This window comes from Tamandua tetradactyla, chromosome 4 (genome assembly GCF_023851605.1).
Source record: "Tamandua tetradactyla isolate mTamTet1 chromosome 4, mTamTet1.pri, whole genome shotgun sequence".
NCBI lineage: Eukaryota > Metazoa > Chordata > Mammalia > Pilosa > Myrmecophagidae > Tamandua > Tamandua tetradactyla.
In genome coordinates this window covers 11,164,560-11,184,422 of record NC_135330.1, presented here as the reverse complement: position 1 = coordinate 11,184,422, position 19,863 = coordinate 11,164,560, and the positions used below count along the sequence as shown (strand labels likewise).

Genomic DNA, 19,863 nt, shown 5'->3' with positions numbered 1-19,863 from the left:
AACAGAAAATGACAAGTGCTGGAGAGGATGTGGAGAAAGAGGCACACTTATCCACTGTTGGTGGGAATGTCAAATGGTGCAACCACTGTGGAAGGCAGTTTGGCGGTTCCTCAAAAAGCTGAATATAGAATTGCCATATGACCCAGCAATACCATTGCTGGGAATATCCTCAAAGGACTTAAGGGCAAAGACACAAACGGACATTTGCACACCAATGTTTATAGCAGCGTTATTTACAACTGCGAAGAGATGGAAACAGCCAAAATCTCCATCAACAGAAGAGTGGCTAAACAAACTGTGGTATATACATACGATGGAATATTATGCAGCTTTAAGACAGAATAAACTTATGAAGCATGTAATAACATGGATGGACCTAGAGAATATTATGCTGAGTGAGTCTAGCCAAAAACTAAAGGGCAAATACTGTATGGTCCCACTGATGTGAACAGACATTCGAGAATAAATTTGGAATATGTCCTTGATAACAGAGTCCAGCAGGAGGTAGAAACAGGGTAAGATAATGGCCAATTGGAGTTGAAGGGATACAGATGGTGTAACAGGACTAGATACAAAAACTCAAAAATGGACAGCACAATAATACCTAATTGTAAAGTAATCATGTCAAAACACTGAATGAAGCTGCATCTGAGCTATAGGTTTTTGTTTTGTTTTGTTTTGATTTTACTATTATTACTTTTATTTTTTTCTCTATATTAACATTCTATATCTTTTTCAGTTATGTTGCTAGTTCTTCTAAACCAATGCAAATGTACTAAGAAATGATGGTCATGCATCTATGTGATGATGTTAAGAATTAATGATTGCATATGTAGAATGGTATGATCTCTAAATGTTGGGTTAATTTCTTTTTTTCCGTTAATTTAAGAAAAAAAAAAAAGAGAAGGGATAATTGGAGCTGAAGGGATACAGACTGTACAACGGGACTGGATATAAAAACTCAGAAATGGACAGCACAATACTACCCAATTGTAATGCAATTATGTTAAAACACTGAATGAAGCTGCATGTGAGGTATAGGTTTTTTGTTTTTGTTTTTGTTTTTTTTTTCTTTCTATTATTGTTTTAATTCTTATTCTGCTGTCTTTTTGTTTCTTTTTCTAAATCGATGCAAATGTACTAAGAAATGATGAATATGCAACTATGTGATGTTATTAAGAATTACTGATTGTACATGTAGATTGGAATGATTTCTAATTGTTTTGTTAATTCTTTTTTTAATTAATAAAAAAAAACACCAGAGGAGACACAAACATTGGAACAATTAATCAAAGATGTTCATACAACTCTATTTAATAAAATAAGTGAGATAGCAAATGATATAATGGAGATCAAGAAGATAGTAGAAGAGCACAAAGAGGAATTTGAAAGAATAAATAGAAAAATAGTGGAAATCATGAAGATTAAAGACTCCTTTGATCAAATAAAAAACATAGTAGAGGCACATAACACCAGATCTGAAGAAACAGAAAAAATAATATGTGCAATAGAGGACAGGATAATTGACTTTGAAGACTCAAAACAGCAAATGGCAAAAAAGATGGAAAAAAATGAATGGGAACTCAGGGAAATGATAGATGAAAAAAAAGTGCACAAATATAAGAATCATTGGTGCCCCAGAAGGAAAAGAGAGGAGTAAAAAGCTAGGAAGAGTAGTTGAGGATATAATGGGGTAAAAATTCCCAGCCTCATAAAGGACATAAATATACAAGTCAAAGAAGCACAATGAACTCCAAACAGAATAAATCCAAATATGCCTTCCCCAAGATACATATTAATCAGTCTGTCAAATGTTGAAGAGAAGCAGAAAATCCTGAAAGTGGCAAGAGAAAAACAATCTACTACATACAAGGGAAACCAAATAAGACTGAGTTCAGACTACTTAACTAGCAGCCTGGAGGCAAGAAGGCAGTGGTATGATATATTCAAGATCCTTAAAGAGAAAGATTGTGAGCCAAGCATTTGTACCCAGTCAAACTGACTTTCAACATTGAGGGAGAGATTAAAGTTTTCACATACAAAGAAGTCCTGAAAGATTTGTCAGCAAGAGACCAGTCCTACAAGACATACTAAAAGGAGTTCTGCCAGCTGAAAAAAAAAGAAAACAGGAGAGGGAGGTATGGAGGAGGGCACAGAATTGAAAAGTACCACTGAGGGTAATTTAAGTAATACAAAGAAAAAGAGGGAAAAGAATATATAGATCTGATGAATAAAAAAAAAAGATAAGATAGTGGAATCAAGAAACGCCTTTTCAGTAATAACATTGAATGTTAACAGATTAAACTTACCAATTAAAAGATACAGATTGGTAGAATGGATTAAGAAACATAATCCAGCTATATGCTGCTTACAAGAGACTAATCTTACACACAAGGGTATAAATAGATTAAAAGTGAAAGGATGGAAAAACATTTTCTATACAAGTTGTAACCAAAGGAAAGCAGGAATGGTTATACGAATATCAGACTATTAAAATAGACTTTAAATGTAAAGACATCATAAGAGACAAAGAAGGACACTGTATACTAATTAAAGGGTCAATTCACCAAGAAGATATAACAATCATAAATGTTTATGCTTCCAATCAAGGAGTTCCAAAGTACATGAGACAGACATTGGCAAAATTGAAGGGAGAGAGATGTTCCAACAATAATAATAGGAGATTTCAATACACCACTCTCCTCTATAGATAGAACAACCAGACAAGATCAACAAGGAAATAGAGAAGTTAAATAGCTCGATAAATGAATTAGACCTAACAGACATATATAGGTCATTGCACCCCAAAGCACAAGGTTGTACATTCCTCTATATTGTTCATGGAACATTCTCCAGGATAGATCATATGCTGGGGCACAAAACAGGTCTTTATAAATTTAAAAACACTGAAATTATTCAAAGCACTTTCTCTGATCACAATAAGATGAAGTTGGATCTCAAAAACCACCAAAGAATTAAAACATTCACGAATATATGGATATTAAATAACACACTCATAAACAACCAGTGGGCCAAAGAAGAAATTGCTAGAGAAATCAGTAGCTACCTGGAGATGGATGAAAATGAAACAACTTATCAGAACTTATGAGATATGGCAAAAGCTGTGCTGAGAGGGAAATTTATTGTCCTAAATGCCTATATTAAAAAACAAGAAAGAGAAAAAATTGAGGACTTAACAGCAAACCTGGAGGAACTTGAGAAAAAACAGCAAACTAACCCCAAAGCAAATAGGAGAAGAGGAATAACAAAGATTAAAGCAGAGATAAATGAATGGGAGAACAAAAGAATAGAAAGAATCAATAAAACCAAAAGTTGGTTCTTTGAGAAAATCAATAAAATTGATAAGCAATAACAGGACTGACAAAGAAAAAAAGAGAGAGGATACAAAAAAACAAAATCAGAAATGAGAAGGGATGCATTACAACAGAAACTGAAGAAATAAAAGTAACCATATGAAGATACTATGAACAACTATATGCCAACAAACTAGACAACTTAAGTGAAATGGGCAAATTCCTGGAGAAACATAAACAATCTACACTGACTCAGGAAGAAATAGAAGATCTCACAAACCAATCACAAGTAAAGAGATTCAATCAGTCATCAAAAATCTTCCTACAAAGAAAAGTCCAGGGCCAGGTGGCTTCATAGGTGAATTTTGTCAAACATTCCAGAAAGAACTAACACCAATCTTGCTCAAATTTTTCCAAAACATTGAGGAAAAAGGAACTCTACCTAACTCATTTTATGAAGCTAATATCATTTCAATACTAAAACTGGGTTAAGATGCTATAAGACAAGCCAATCCCCTTAATGAACATATATGCAAAATTCTCAATAAAATATTAGCAAATCAAATCCAACAGCATATGTGGTAGTTAGATTCAGTTGTCAACTTGGCCAGGTGAAGGCACCTAGTTCTGTTGCTGTGGACATGAGCCAAATGTACATGAACCTCATCTGTTGATGATTACATTTTCAGGCGGCAAGGAGGCATGCCTGCTGCAATGAATGATGTTTGACTTAATTGGCTGGTGCTTAAATGAGAGAGCATAACGTAGCACAGCCCAAGCAGCTCAGCATACCTCATCTCAGCACTCGCAGCTCTGCCCAGGCCTTTGGAGACTCAGAAAGGAATCACTCAGAAAGTTGTTGGAACCCAGAGGCCTGGAGAGAAGGCCAGCAAAAATCGTCCTGTGCCTTCTCACTTAAGAAAGAAACTCAGATGAAAGTTAGCTGCCTTTCCTCAGAAGGACTAATTAAATAAATCCCCTTTTATTAAAAGTCAATTCATCTCTGGTGTGTTGCATTCCAGGAGCTAGCAAACTAGAACAGCACATTAAAAGAATTATATCCCATGACCAACCGGGGTTTATATCAGGAATGCAAGGATGGTTCAACACAAGAAAATTCATTAATGTAATACAGCTCATTAACAAATCAAAAGGGAAAAATGACATGATCACCTCAATAGATGCTGAAAAAGTATTCAACAAAATTCAACATTCTTTTCTGATAAAAACACTCCAAAATATAGGAGTCAAAGGTAACTACCTCAACATGATAGAGGGAATATATGTAAAACTGCATTGTACTCAATGGAGAGAAACTGAAAGCCATCCCCCTAAGATCAGGTACAAGACAAGGATGCCCACTGTCACCACTATTATTCAACATTGTGCTAGAAGTTCTAGCTAGAGCAATCAGGGAGGACACAGAAATAAAATGCATTCAAATTGGAAAGGAAGAAGTAAAACTCATTATTTGCAGATGATATGATACCATACTTGGAAGATCCAGAGAAATCTACAGCAAAATTACTTGAGCTAATACATTCAGCAAGGTAGCAGGATATAAAATTAATGTGCAAAAATCAGTAACACTTCTGTAAACATGCAATGACCTAGCCGAGGAGACAGTTAAGAAAAAATTCCACTCAAAATAGCAACTAAAAGAATCAAATACTTAGGAATGAACTTAAATTAGCAACATAAAGGGCTTGTACACAGAAAACCACACAACGTTGCTAAAAGAAATTAAAGGAGATCTAAATATATGGAAAGACATTCCTTGCTCATGGAGAGGAAGACTAAATATAGTTGAAATGTCAGTTCTCCCCAAATTGATCTACAGATTCAACACAGTACCAAACAAAATTTCAACAACCTACTTTGAAGATTTGGAAAAGCTAACTACCAAATTCATCTGGAAGGGAAAGGGACCACAAATAGCTAAAAGCACCCTAAAAAAGAAGAATAAATGGGAGGATTAACACTCCTGGATTTTAAAACCTATTATAAAGCCACAATGCTCAAAACAGCATACTACTGGCACAAAGACAGAAGCATTGATCAATGGAATCAAATTGAGAGTGCAGAAATAGACTACCAAATCTGTGGTCAACTGATTTTTGGCAAGGCCCACAAATCCTCTGAACTGGGACAAAATAGTCTTTTCAATAATTGGGCATGGAAGAACTGAATATCAATACCCAAGAGAATGAATGATGACCCCTAAACATCCTACACAAAAATTAACTCAAAGTGGATCAAACAGCTAAATATAAGAACTAGCACCATAAAGCTTCTAGAAGAAAATGTAGGGAAACATCTTCAAGACCTAGTAATAGGAGGTAGCTTCCTAAACTTTACACCCAAAGCACAAGCAACAAAAGAAAAAATAGACAAATGGGAACTCCTCAAAATCAAATGCTTCTGCACCTCAAAAAACTTTGTCAAAAAGGTAAAGAGGCAGCAAACTCAATGGGAGAAAATATTTTAAATCACATATCAGACAAAAATTTGATTTCCTGTATATACAAGGAAATCATACAACTCAACAACAAAAGAACAAACAATCCAATTATAAAATGGGCTAAAGGCATTTTTTGAAAAGCAAACACAGATGACTCAAAAGCACATGAAAAATGCTCATTTTCACTGGCTATAAGGGAAATGCAGATCAAGACTATAATGAGATACCACCTCACACCTATAAGAATGCCTACTATTACAAAAATAGAAAACAAATGTTGGAGAGTATATGGAGAAACTGGGACGCTTATATACTGCTGGTGGGAATGTATAAATGGTGCAGCCAGTATGGAAGACTGTTTGGCAGTTCCTTAGGAAATTAAATATCAAGTTGCTCTATGACCCAGCAATAGCTCTACCTGGTATATACCCAGAAGAGCTGAAAGCAATGCCACAAACAGACATTTGCACACTGATATTCATAGCAGCATTATTCACAATTGCCAAAAGATGGAAACAAACCAAATGCCCATCAACAGACAAGTGGATCAACAAATTAGCCAGACACAAAAAGATAGATACTGTATGATTCCACTTTTATGTCCAGCATAAAGGTATAATCAGAGGCTTATAACACAGAATATAGGGGACTTAGAGACCTAGAGATACATAGAAGATAGAGGTGGGTGAACCGTTAGCTAATGAGGTTGAATTCCAATGTAAGGGAATAGATAGGAGTGAAGGTGAATCTCTAGTGGGTCTAGAAGTAATATTATCATATTGAAGAGGAACAAGATTGAAAAAGTTTGTATAGACCTACGTGCCCCACTGATTCACACTAGAAATATGAATGAGTTCTCATAAGAATTACTTCAAAGATATGATTCTTATACAAAGAGTGTTTAAGTCCAGGGTACAGGGGGAAAACTGCTATTGCATGCTATGAGCTATGTTCAAAAGGAAACCATCAGCACTACCACAGCAACAGCAGAGGTAAATAATGGGGGGAGGGACAAGAGTTAAGAGGAGGTTTAGATTTCCTATTTGTCGAGGGTGTGTTTATTGGTTTTCTGTCTCTTGGGAACAATGAAGTTATCTAAAATTGAGGATGTTGATGGATTGTGGACTTTGGGCCCTCTACATGATGCCCGATGAATGCAGGTGGCTGATGGATGCACTGACAGAGAAGTAGATTGGCGAATGATGGTACATACTTATGAATGAAGTTTGTGCTGCTACAAAAAGGAACAAAGTTGTGAGGCATGCAACGATGTGAATGAACATGTGGGACATTTGGTGAGACAAAATAAGCCAGAAACAAGAAAGCAACCTTTAGAAAATGCTTATAAGAAAACAGGGTCTTAGATTGTAAGCTTTTAGAGCAGACACATTAAGCCCAGAGTGGTGATTATTTCTGGATTTTGAGAGGCTGTTTTATATATGTAACCTGATATTTAGAGATAAAAATAAAGCCAAACAGGTTGGGGTTAAAGTAAGTCAGAACATAGGGATAAGGAAGACAGTGTCTATATTTTAGAACCACACATACTCTTTGAGACCAATGGAAGAAAGATTTATTTGATCTGGAAATTAAATTTTTTCTCAGGTGCATAATCTAATTGAACGTATCTGTATAATTTATTTGAACAATTGAAACACAGGAAGCATAGAATAAGAAAGAGGTCCTTTAGTTCTGTATAGATTATTGTAATGCCTGGAAACATCCTAGAGTATATTAAACAGATAATCAGAAAGTATTGGCAAAGTCCCCTGAGGGAGGGGAGAAAGAATAAGGAACTATTAAATTTTACCATCAGGGAATTCCCTGTTATTATGTCAAACTTTAGGGACACCCACATCAGTAGGCCATGCCCTCAATCATGAGACTTACTCTTGTGAAGCTTATGTAGGTAGCAAAGAAGCTTAGGCTACCTATAGGCATGTCTAAGAGTTACTTCTGGGGGCCTCTGTTGTGCTCAGATGTGGCCTCAGTCTCTCTAAGCCCAGCTCTGCAAGTGAAATAATTGCCCTACCCTCCACGTGGGACATGACATCCAAGGGTGAAAGTCTCCCTGGCAACATGGGAGATAACTCCCAGAGATGAATCCAGACCTGGTACCATGGGATCAACAATTCCATCCTGACCAAAAGGGAGAAAAGAAGTGTAATTAATAAAGTATCAGTGGCAGAGAGAGTTCAAATAGAGTTGAGAGGCTACTCTGGAGGTTGCTACCTATCGTAACCTCCCACCATCTGACCAGGACCATTCCAACCAATCCTAAAGAACACCTAGGGCAATATATAAGATTCCACAAGGGTCCCAGGCACTAGAGTAACTTGCCAGAAACCTACAACCTCCAGATGTGTCCTTGGTTCAGATAAGTCCTAAAACCTAGCCCAGCCTCTCCAAAACATCAGATAGTTCCATCTCCCTACCCCATATTGGTGACAGATCCTTCCAAGATCAAAAATTTAATTGCCATAGCCCAAACACCCCTAAACAGAGATATGGAAAGATTAAAGGTGATGGTGGAATTATACATAGAAGATAGGACTTAACGAATGAATACCAATGCTGAATCATTAAATTGATATCTCTTTTAGTCTTCAGTATTTTAGAGCAGCTAGAAGTAAAATCCTAAAATTGTGAAATTGTAACTCATGTCAAAGTCTGATATATGTTCTACAACTAAAAATATATATATAGTTGGTCTCATTTTCATATAATTACTTTGAACAAATAAAAAACAACTGAAATATTTCTAAGCCCTTATTTTTCTCACTTACTCAGTCTTTATATTTAACTGCCTTTTACTTATCACCTTGCAGCAAAGGGCTCTGACAGCCAAGTTGACTCTTGATCCCAAAGGCAGGGTCCTTTTTCTATTTGAATTTAAATTTATTCTTGGATTCTGGCTGGATGTTCCTTGCACTCTTTTCTTAGAAATTCTTTTTGCTTTCGTTTCTGGGTCTGTTCCTCAGTTTTATCACTCCTGCTCCTAGTCCACATGATCCACCAATCAGACCACAGGGATTTAGAAGAAGGTATTTGATCAGCCCACATAAAAGTGTCTTGTGGATTATAATTTACTAGATTTTGTTTTTACCCAAATACTGGATATGATTTAATAACAGCCAGAACATGTCATGCCTTAGATAGGGATGGGTGTCTTGCCAAAAGCATATGGTACCTGTCCTCTAGGGAGGGACAGGTGAAACCTTGATGTGGATTATCCTAAAGAAAAATAATCAGATATAAATCAAGAGCAAGAGGGAAGATTAAAGTTTGTTCTGGATCCCAGAACTCAAACCATATTTATAAATGTATAATTCAATTAGTATTTGGCTTAAATGGGCTTGTTGGGCTAGCCTGGTAAGTGTGATTTTACTATTTTCTACAGAACAAGTATTTTCCAATTTACTTAAAAAACAACTCAGTGAACTTTTAAAATATAACTCATTTTTTAAATAATTGCTGTACAACCTAGCAATTACTCTAGTTATACATGTAATGTTTTTACTGTAAAATTCAGCTAATACATAAAATGCTGATTTATCCATAATAAAAATATTAGCACTAACTTAAATTTTTTTTAAAAAAATTACTTGACAAACTAGCTCCCAGCCTAAAAACGAAGTAATGCTGTAGTAATTTGAAGCCTTTTGAAGCAAAAGCAAAACACAAATCCCTGAAGACTGATTTAGAGCCCCACACTAAAGGCTTAGCAAAAGAAGAGGTGTTACCAGAAAAGGCTCTGGATTCTTTTGCCTGACATGCTCAATAACCAATTCCTGAGACATGGTAATTTCAAAGAGAGAAAGAGTTTATAACTAGATGTCGTAGGACAGCAGATGGTCTAGTGGCCCAAAACCCATCTCCTGAGTTTAGGGGATTCAAGGTTTTTAAGGATTTTAGCAAGGGGAGATGAGGATATTTTGAATAGCAAGTTCAAAGCAGAAAGGAAGTGTTATCATTATCATTTCAATAGGAGAACAGAGCAGAAAGAAGGGAGGCAGAGCCATCACTTCCATTCTAAACGTGTAAGCCAAAAGGAGGGAAGACAAACTAACTTTTAATAGCAGAGTCCAGCTGAAACTAGTTAATTATGGCTTTTGCCCTACAAGAAAATGACTAGATAAAGGGAGTAACAGTTCTTATAGTCACAACACAAGATAAGGGTCTTTACAATCATTACAGATATCAGGGCAGCTGAATTATAGTTTAGAAGTTTCAGATATTCCCTCTGTCTACTTCAATATACCAGAAAGCATTAATATCTATATAATGGCTCAGTAATCAAAATCATCCCTTAAATCCTAATTTCTCGGTTATAGAGACATGCTTATGTTCAGTCCCCCAGTACCATTTACCTTAATTTCTATTATTCTACACAAGATATCTTCATTTCTGCCAAAAATTATTAGACATGCCTTTAAAAGCACAAAAAGAAAAACAAGAAACAAACAAACAAAAAAACGCTCTAACAAGAGACTATCAACCCATAAAACCAGACGCAGATATGACTTGACCCAGATATTGAAATTATCAGACAGGGAATTTAAAACCCTTATGTGCAATATGTTAAAGGGTCTAGTGGAAAAGATAGACAACATTGATAAGCAGATAGGGAGTCCATCAGAGAGATGAAAAGTATAAGAAAAAAATCAAATAGAAATCCAAGAAATAAGAAAGAAAAAAGAAAAAAAAAAAGAATGCACTGAATGGACTTATCAGTAGATCAGAAAAAGCTAAGGAAAGAATAGTGAAACTGAAGACAGTCACATAAGGCACCAAAACTGAAATACAAATAGAGGAGAAAAGAATGAAACAGAAAAGAGCATACTAGATGTAAGTGACGATATTAAAAGGTCTAAAACATAATTGGAATCCTAGAAGGAAACGAGAAAGAGTATGGGACAGAAGAAATTTTGAAAACGTAATGACCAAAAAAATTATGAAATTAATGAAAGTCACCAAGTCACTTACACAGAAAGCTCAGAAAACCTCAAGCTGGATAATTATGAAACAAGTATGGATGCTTAGAAATATCATATTTGAGCTGCCATAAACCAAAGATAAAGATGAAAATCTTATAGGCAGGCCATTCCCAAACCCAGGGGGTGCCTCTTAGTCATTCCACAGGGTGCTGAGCTCAGCCAGAGTAGGGATGTTGTTATTCATCTTTGTATGCCTAAAGCTCAGGACAAAGCAAGGAACAGGCACTCCAATAGTAAGAGTCCACGATTAGCAGGATGAGTTAGGGCACAGCAGGACAGCAGCCAGGGGCAAGGAGGAGACTTACAGGCCAGATCCAGAAGAACGCGCTTTGACATCCTTTCCTCTTCACCCCCAAGTGAAGACGGGGCAGGGATAACAGCCAAGGGTTTCACATGAAATGCAAGTTTCATGACAGCGATGTGGCCACTGCCAGCGGCTGCAACTCACATGGAATGATCTGGGGGACAAGTATAACAGCATGGAGGACACCAAAGTCTACATGACTGAGGTGGACTGCACAGCAGACTCAGAGCTTAAAGTTTTTCAAGCCTGTCCAAGAAGGCATGAAGTACCAGGGTCCTCAGGGCTTCCAGACCCTGGAAAAGTGGATGCTGCAGACACTGAACCAGGAGCCAACTACGCTAGCACCAGAAATGGAGCCGCCCAAAGTCCCTGAGCTTAAGCAGGGGCTATATGAGCTCACAGCAAGCAACATCTAGCTCCACATCACACAACACGACTTTATCAAGTTCTTCTCTCCATGGTATGGCCACTGCAAAGCTTTGGCTCCAACCTGGGAGCAACTGGCCCTGGGCCTTGAACATTCCAAAGCTGTCAAATTGGCAAGGTTGATTACAAGCAGCAGTATGAGCTCTGCTCTGGGAACCAGGTGCGTGGCAATCCCACCCTTCTCTGGTTCAGAGACAGTAAAATGATGGATCAGTACAAGGGAAAGAGAGAGTACATGGGGTTGCAGCTGCAAAGTACAGGCAGGGGGACCCTGGAGACCATCCAGCCTTCCTAGGCCCACCATGCTGGCCTCCGAGCCGGCTGCTGCCCTGGGTTCAGTGTTGGCACTGACTGAAGGCAACTTCAGTAACACCGTTGCAGAAGGAATAACCTTCGTCAAGTTTTATGATCCCTGGTGGGGCCATTGTAAGAATCTGTCCCCAACTTAGGGTGAACCATCGAAAAAGGAATTCCCTAGTTTGGCAGAATTCAATATAGCCGAAGTGGACTGTACCACCAAGCACGCTATTTGCAGTAAATATTCGTTAGGGGGCCATCCCACGTTGCTGCTTTTCCGGGCAGGAATAAAAGTCAGCAAACGCAGTGGCAGTAGAGACCTCTACTCCTCACACCACTTTATTTTGCATCAGGCAAAAGATGAACAGTAAAACCCAGCAAGAGCTCACCTCTCCTGCTTGGCCTCACGTACCCACCAAGAGGAAAGAGTCACAACTCACTGATGTCGCCAAGTTCTGAGTAGTGGTTATGGAGAAAACTGAAAGTACTAAATTTGAGGTATCTTCTTGGTGTGTGCATATTTCAAGCCAACACACGATACAGATTCTCTGAGTTTCTCTAAGTTGACACGTAACTCATGGTCATTCTGTAAAACTAAATATTTTCAATGGCAATAAATTCCCCGTAACCTTGTTTTGATAAAAATTTAAATGATTTCCTTTGAGACTAAAGAAGAGGGGAAGGAACATAAAATTGCTGGGTTATTTCTGGTCTGAGTGATTTTGTTGAAGGTTCCTTATCAAAGCCTAGTTTTACAAACTTTTGCAAGTCCTGGAATGGTAGCTTGAGGCAAGATGTTCAATTGTTCTGAGGTCACAACCGACTTCTTACCAGAGCAGTTGATCAATAACTTGGAGCAGATTGAAAAACAAAAACCCACCCCTCTGGGAGATACCCTCATGGCCACCACTGGGTTTACTGTTTCTTTTGTTCTTCTCACCATCAGAGGTCAGCATAATGAAAGCAGTGGTACTTTGGCCACGTGCCTGAGTAAGGTAACACTGATGTCCTGATTTTGTGCTTTGAGATTTGTCAGATCAGTTATTATTCAAGGGATCCTTTTGTTTATCTCTTTGGGGGTGAAAGATCCATTTCAAAGCCAGAGTCCATGTCAACTTCAAAATCCAGTGTCTCTCGTAGAATGTGGAAAGTTCCATGTGGCTCATCCTGACGCTTCTGTTAACACATAAGAAAGTTTCTGGTTGTGCTTGTCGTCTGGACTAACGGGATGGGTGGACTTTCCCTGGGATCCAGGGAGGCCCTGCAACCGGAAGCCATTTCAGATTCTGTTCCTTAAAGCAGAAGCAGGCCTTTTAGAGACTTGCTGGACTTTGCCTGCCTTCGAGGAGGAGGGTGACTTTGCAGTACCCAAAGAGTGGGAATTCCTTTAACTTCAAGACCCAAGGCTGAACTGCCTGGGCTGATCTCTAGTAATGCATGGGGTCGTCCCCAGTCTACACAGGGTCTCACCAGCATGCCCAGGCATGGGTCTCAGCTGTCTGCATTTGTGTCCTAATTCATGCCTTACTGGTTAATTCATATTTTAAATAATTTCCCTTGGAAATAAGCAATCATAGGAACTCCAGACCCATATGTTCCTCACTGACTTCTCAAAATAACGACTTTGCATTTAAAATCTTTCATTCCACCCCCCCATGCACAGGGAGTGCTGGCATTCAGCACAAAGTAAAACCAGTGGCAGGAATCTTAAAACAAGACCACATGTACTGTCCGAGGCAGAAGATAAGAGAGCATCTCTAATGGTCTTTACCATAAAAGAAATTTGTATTAATCATGTATGGTTCACAGTTATTAAAAACCCAGCTTTCTGGAGAAGCATAGTCCTCATGAGGGGCTTTAGCTTTGCATCATGAGTTTTGTATTAAAAGAAAATTAAAGTGGTACGATTTGTTTACACTATGATACTTTCTAAATAAACTCTTTTTTAAACATCTTATAAGGAGCCAGATGAGAAAAAGACAAATTACATAATGAGGAATAAAGATAAGAAATCAAGCAGGCTTTTCACCAGAAACTATGCAATCCAGAAGACAATGGAGTGATATCTTTAAGGTGCTGAAAAAATTTTAAAAAAAAAGGGCTGTCAATCCAGAATTTTATACTTAGCAAAAATATATCACAAAAATAAAAGAATTGCAAAATTATGTGGTTGTTCCTTTCTGAGAAGCTGCCAAACTGTCTTTCACAGTGGCTGCTGGTAATCCCACTAGGGGTATATAGTCAAAAAAATTGAAAGCAGGGCCCTCAATAGATATTTGCACACCAGTGTTCATAACAGCATTATTCAAAATTACCCCAAGATGGACACAACCCAGGTAGGTGTCCATCAACTGTGATGAGTCGATAAATAAAATGTGATATATACATGCAATGGAATGTTATTCGGCCATAAAAAGGAGTGAAGTCCTGATATGTATGGTAACAATGAATGAACCTTGAGGACATCATGTTGAGTGAAACAAGCTAGAAACAAAAGGGCAAATATTGTATGTTATCACTGATTTGAAATAATTAGAATAAGCAAACTCATAGAGTCGGAATCTAGAATACGGGTTACCAGGAGACAGGGTAAGGATACGGAATGGGAAGGGAAGGCTTAAAATGTGCAGAGTTACAATTTGGAAAGATGGAAATGTTTTGGTAACGGATGGTGGTGATGGTAACACAACACTGTGAATGTAACTAACAGCACAGAATATATATCTGCATATAAGTAAAAGGGGAAATGTTAGCACGTAAATGGTAACAGAATAAATTTGTTTAAAAATCCATGGAACGACACTACACAATGAACTCTGAATTAAACCATGGACTATAATTAATAGCATAATTATAAAAATGCACTACTATCAATTGTAACAAATGTTCCACACCAATGCAACATGTTAATAACAGGGTGGTATTTGAGAATCCTGTATTTCATGCATGATTTTTCTGTAAACCCACAATTTCCGTAAGAAAGAAAAAATAAAGAAAATTAAAGATTTTTCAGACAAACCTGAGAATGCACTATAAGACATTTTAAAGGGAGTTTCAGGTAGAAAGAATGTGCAATTAAACAGAAATCTATATCCACACAAAGAAACCTAAAATTCTGGAAAAATCATAAATGAAGATTTAAAAATTATTTTCTTATTTTTAATTTCTCTGAAAGATGAAGGAATGTGTAAAGCAAAAATAATAAGTAGGGCAACCATTAAAATTTAAAGAAATATAAATAAGAAACCACTAATGGAGATAAAATGGAACTAGAAAGAAAAGTAAGGAGGGAACGAAAAGAGTTAGGACAAATAGAAAGCAACTATCAGGACAACAGATTTAATTCAGCCATGTCAATAATTATATTAAATGCAAGCTAAACACAACAGTTGAAAAGATAGAGATTGTCAGATTGAATAAAAAAGCAAGATCAAACTAGGTGCTGTCTACAAGAAAACTAACTTCCATATAAAGCTATGTGTCAGTTAAAAGTCAAAGTATGGAAAGAAGGAAAGAACTATAACTTGCAAACACTAATCAAAAAAGCTAGATCAAGGTAGTTATTAGAAAAAGAGGGGCATTATTTAATGATAAGTAGTCAATTCACTAAAAAGACAAAGCAATCCTAAACATGTATGCACCTGAAAACAGAGCATAGAAATACATGAAGCAAAAACTAAAAGAATTTTTTTTAATAGACAAATCCAAAATTGTAGTTTAGGACCTCCAGATTTCTTTCTCAGCAATCAATAAAACAGAAGAAACATATTAAATATAGAGACAATTTGAACAGCGCTATCAATCAACTTGATGAGTGACATCTATAAAACACTCCACAAAACAATAGCAGAATATATATATATATTCTTTTCAAGCACATGTGGGACATTCCCAAAGAGAGCATTTTCTGGGCCATAAAAAAAAAACTTAAATGAAAAAAAGAATAGAAATTGTACAAAGTATATTCTCTTACCATAAGGAAATTAAATTGGAAATCAATAATAGAGCAATATCTGGAAATTCGCCCAATATTTCACAATCAAGACACGTCTAAAGAACCCATGGGTCAGGAAGAAGACTCAAGGAAAATTAAAAATTCTTTTCAATTAAATGAAAACACAGCACATCGCGAGGCCTGCCATCCAGCTGCCAGGAGAAGTTCCTCTCCAGGTGCCGTGGGAGCAGCTGCCAGCAGCCGCGACCGCCCCCGAGCCTGCGTGCCCCGTCGCTTCGCACCGCCTCCTGGCAGCCCCTGCAGGACCGGGAAGGAGCCGAGAAGCTCCGACGAACTTGGGATCCGCTGGCCCCTCGGCCTCTACGGATCCGGCTGGCTCCAGGAGGGACCGCCCGGCGCGGGATCCAAAGCACCCCCTTCGACCCCCGGCTGCGCTCGCCGAATCCTCGCAGCCGCCTGCGAATCCCCGCGCCATGGATCCTGCTCCCTGCTCATCGCCAAACGATGTAAAATTCCGAAAAAACTGCAGCTCCCTGTTTACAAAAGACCCTGTGCAGTGTGCTGCTGGCATATGGGCAACATAAGTAAGGGGTTTGCCAGGAAGTGAGTTTTACAACAAGATATCTGAATCTTTTAACAAAGCCTGAAGAAGAATCCTTTTGGCCACTAGATGCTCTCCTTGTAAGATTATCTGATCTCTACAGCCCGGCAATGCTGGGTCTGAAAATGGCCCAGGAAGTCCTGTGTGAGCTGTGAGGATGAAATTCCAGCAGCGGTGGACTGATGGATGGGCCCTGGTTGTGCCTCGCTGGTTTATTAGCTTGTTCATGGACATCGGGCTTCGAATTTGAGATTGTTTATTCAATAAAGGCTCAAAAATTATCTTCCAGGTGGCGTTAATGTTAATTAAACATCAGGCCTTTATTTTGGAAGCCACCAGTTTTCCAGACGTTTGCAATTAATTTAAGCAAATTATAAAAGGGAATTTTGATATAGTGTCACACATTCATGCAGGAAATATTTTCAGAACCTGGACGCTTATCCATAACATAACCAAGCTTCCAGAGAGCTATAGAGCAAAGTTACTCACTCAGGGGTAAATCAGCCATCTCCTCAATTGCCCATTTCTCCACTCTTTGCCCTGACAGTGAATCATCATTTCCAGAGTTGAAAGGCCAATTTTTACTGCCTACCTTTTTAGTGTTGTAACTACTTGTCACTACACTTCAGCTGTGATTAAAAAAAAAAAAATGATTTAAAATCATGTCATTCTATAACTCTTGGATTGAGTTATCATAACTTTCTAAAGAAAATTTTTTTCCTGAGACATTAATAATACATATAATGAGATAGGTGCATTTGTATTTAAAAGTATGTTGATGAGCTTATGATTATCAGCTGTGAATTTATGGTTATCAGCTTGTCAGCAGATTTAAAATTAAGAATAGTGAACTGTCCCTGTTGCATTATTGACAATTAAAATAGTAATTTATTCAATAATATAAAGCACAACATATCCAAATTTGCGGGATTCAGTTAGAGCAGTGCTTAGAAGGGAATTTATAGCATCAAATTTTGGATTAGAAAAAGATAAAGGCATCTAAGAATCCACTTGAAGAAACTAATAAAGAAAAGATCATGTTAAAACCAAAGCAAACAGAAAGAAGGAAATGAAGAAAAAAAAGACAAAAAATGAATTTTTTTTTTAACATGGGCAAGAGGCTTCAGTTCTTACCACATGGACCTCTCCATAGATTTCCTTAAGTGTCCTCACAGCTCCATAGCTAATTTGCTTCAAAGCGAGTCACCTGAAAAAGGAGGCCAGGTGGAATCCACACTGCCTTTCATAACGAAGCCTCTGAAGTCACACGCCATTATTCCCATCTTTTTCTGATCATTAGAAATAAGTCACTTAGTTTGGCCTACACTCAGGGGAAGGAGATATAAGCTCTACCTCTTGAAGGGAAGAGAGGAATTAAATTGAATTCCTTCTTAAGGGAGGAGTATCAAAGAATTTGTGGATTTTTTTTAAAACCATCACACGGCCAGTGAGATATTAGCAGAAGTGTTTGTTAGAAGCTTGTGGGATAACTCCTCCTAAAGGAGGATTGATATATCATGTTTGAGCCACTTAATTCTCTCTCTTTGCCTTCTTTCTGCTTGGAAGTTGAAGATGATAAACTCCAAATAAGAACTGCTGAAGGAAAGAATTAAAGAACCTAGAGAATCCACACCTGTAAGGGTCCAACTCTGGATTTCTCGTAATTGGTGAAATATCCACTTTTTTATTTTAAGGTACTGGTTTATTTGGGGATGGGTGTGATCAATGTCTCAAAGAGAAATGCAATTCCAAGCTGATAAACTCTTCTATTGATTGCTTATGCTCAAATCTTCTGGGGCTGATCCCTCACTTGTGATGGCTTCCAAGAAAATGCTGGAAAATTTGAGGATTATGATCCTTGAAAGACCTCATTCATATGCCTTTATGAGGCTTGTCCCTCTCCCAAACAGAATAGGGTTCCAAGGAAGGCATGTCCAGGGAGATGGAGAGCAGTGTGGAAGAAATAAAGAGGAAAAGAAAGTGACCTGGAAGTGAGCAAGAGACTGTGTTCACCTTTAATTTTTTTCCCAAACACTCCCTCTTACCCCCTCCCATCCCTTCATAACCTCTAATCTACTCTCTGTCTCTAAATATGCTACTTCAAGTAATCTTTTGTAAGTGATACCATAAAATATTTGTCCTTATGTACCTTGCTTATTTCACTGAGCATAATATTTTCAAGGTTCTTCCATGTTGCAGCACATCTCATAACTACATTCTTTCTTATGATCACATAATATTTTATTTATATATACCACATTTTGTTTTTCCATTCATTTGTTGATGGACATGGATTTTTTCCACCTTTTGGTAATTTTAAATTTGCTGCTATAAACATTGGTGTACAAGTATCTGTTTGAGATTCTGTTTTCATTTTCTTTAGATATATACCTCTAATTGGATAGTCAGGTCAAACGGGAATTCTATATTTACCTTTTTGAAGAGCCACCATATTGTTTTCCATAATGGCTGAAACATTTTACAATCCCACTAATAATGTAACAGAGTTCCAAATTCCCTGATTCCTCTCTGTGTTAGTCAGGTTCTCTAGAGAAAGGAACCAGCAGGACAGCTCTGTACATGAGATTTATAAAGGTGTCTCATGCAACCCTGGGAATGGAGGGGTCCAAATCTGTGAAGCTGGCTGCTCCGATGATGGGTCTAGATGAACTGCATAGGAGAAGACCACTTGCTTAAGAAGCAGTGAAAGAGTCTCTCTGCTTACTTAAAAGCCTTCAGCTGATTGGATTATATCCTTGTGGAAGGCATGTCCTGGTTGATTGCAGATATAATCAGCCACAGATGCAATCAACTGACTGATGTTTAATACATGAGCCTTCCAGTTTATCAGCCAGGCATGAAACATCCTTGCAGCAATGGTCAGGCCAGTGCCTGCCTTACCAGACAACTGGGCATAATCATTTGGTCAAGTTGTACCAAAACCTAAATATCACAGCCCGCCCCTTATCAACTTGGCAGCTATATACATCACCTTGAAACATGCATAATTTCCAAATAGAACACAATAATGCACAAATATTTCATTTAACAATACTCAAATGTCCTGAGTACAACCAGAAATGCACTACATCTCTCCAGAAGAGGGTGCAAGTCCTTAGGTGACATTCACTCTTAAACTTCATATACTGTGACTTAAACACTCTAACATGAACAATACAACTTATGTCATATGATAAGAAGAAAGCAGAATATTTGCTTATATACAAATGCAAACATACTCATAACAAAACAGTTCATATTTATCACTACCTTTTTCTACTACCTATTCCCTGTTCCCTTTACCTTCAGCAAGCACTTCAACTGGCCGCGGTTCTTTGCAGGTAGGTGACCCAGATCTTCATTCCAGAAGTTTCTGAGCCATTAGTACTCCTGCTTGGATTGGGTTGTTGCAGTTTTCCATTGACATTAATTCCACGGTGAGGTAGTAATAAGAGACGCCCTAGGGCATTTCCTATATTCCAGAAAAACACTTCTTTACCTCCATTGT

General features: G+C 37.8%; 2 pseudogenes; both read left to right on the top strand.

Moving 5' to 3' along the window:
- Nucleotides 1-12,170, top strand: part of LOC143680149 (thioredoxin domain-containing protein 5 pseudogene) — a 46,222-nt pseudogene extending 34,052 nt beyond the window's left edge.
- Nucleotides 12,171-15,909: 3,739 nt separating this feature from the next.
- LOC143680148 (growth hormone-regulated TBC protein 1 pseudogene) lies at nt 15,910-16,854 on the top strand (annotated as a pseudogene).
- Nucleotides 16,855-19,863: the final 3,009 nt, after the last annotated feature.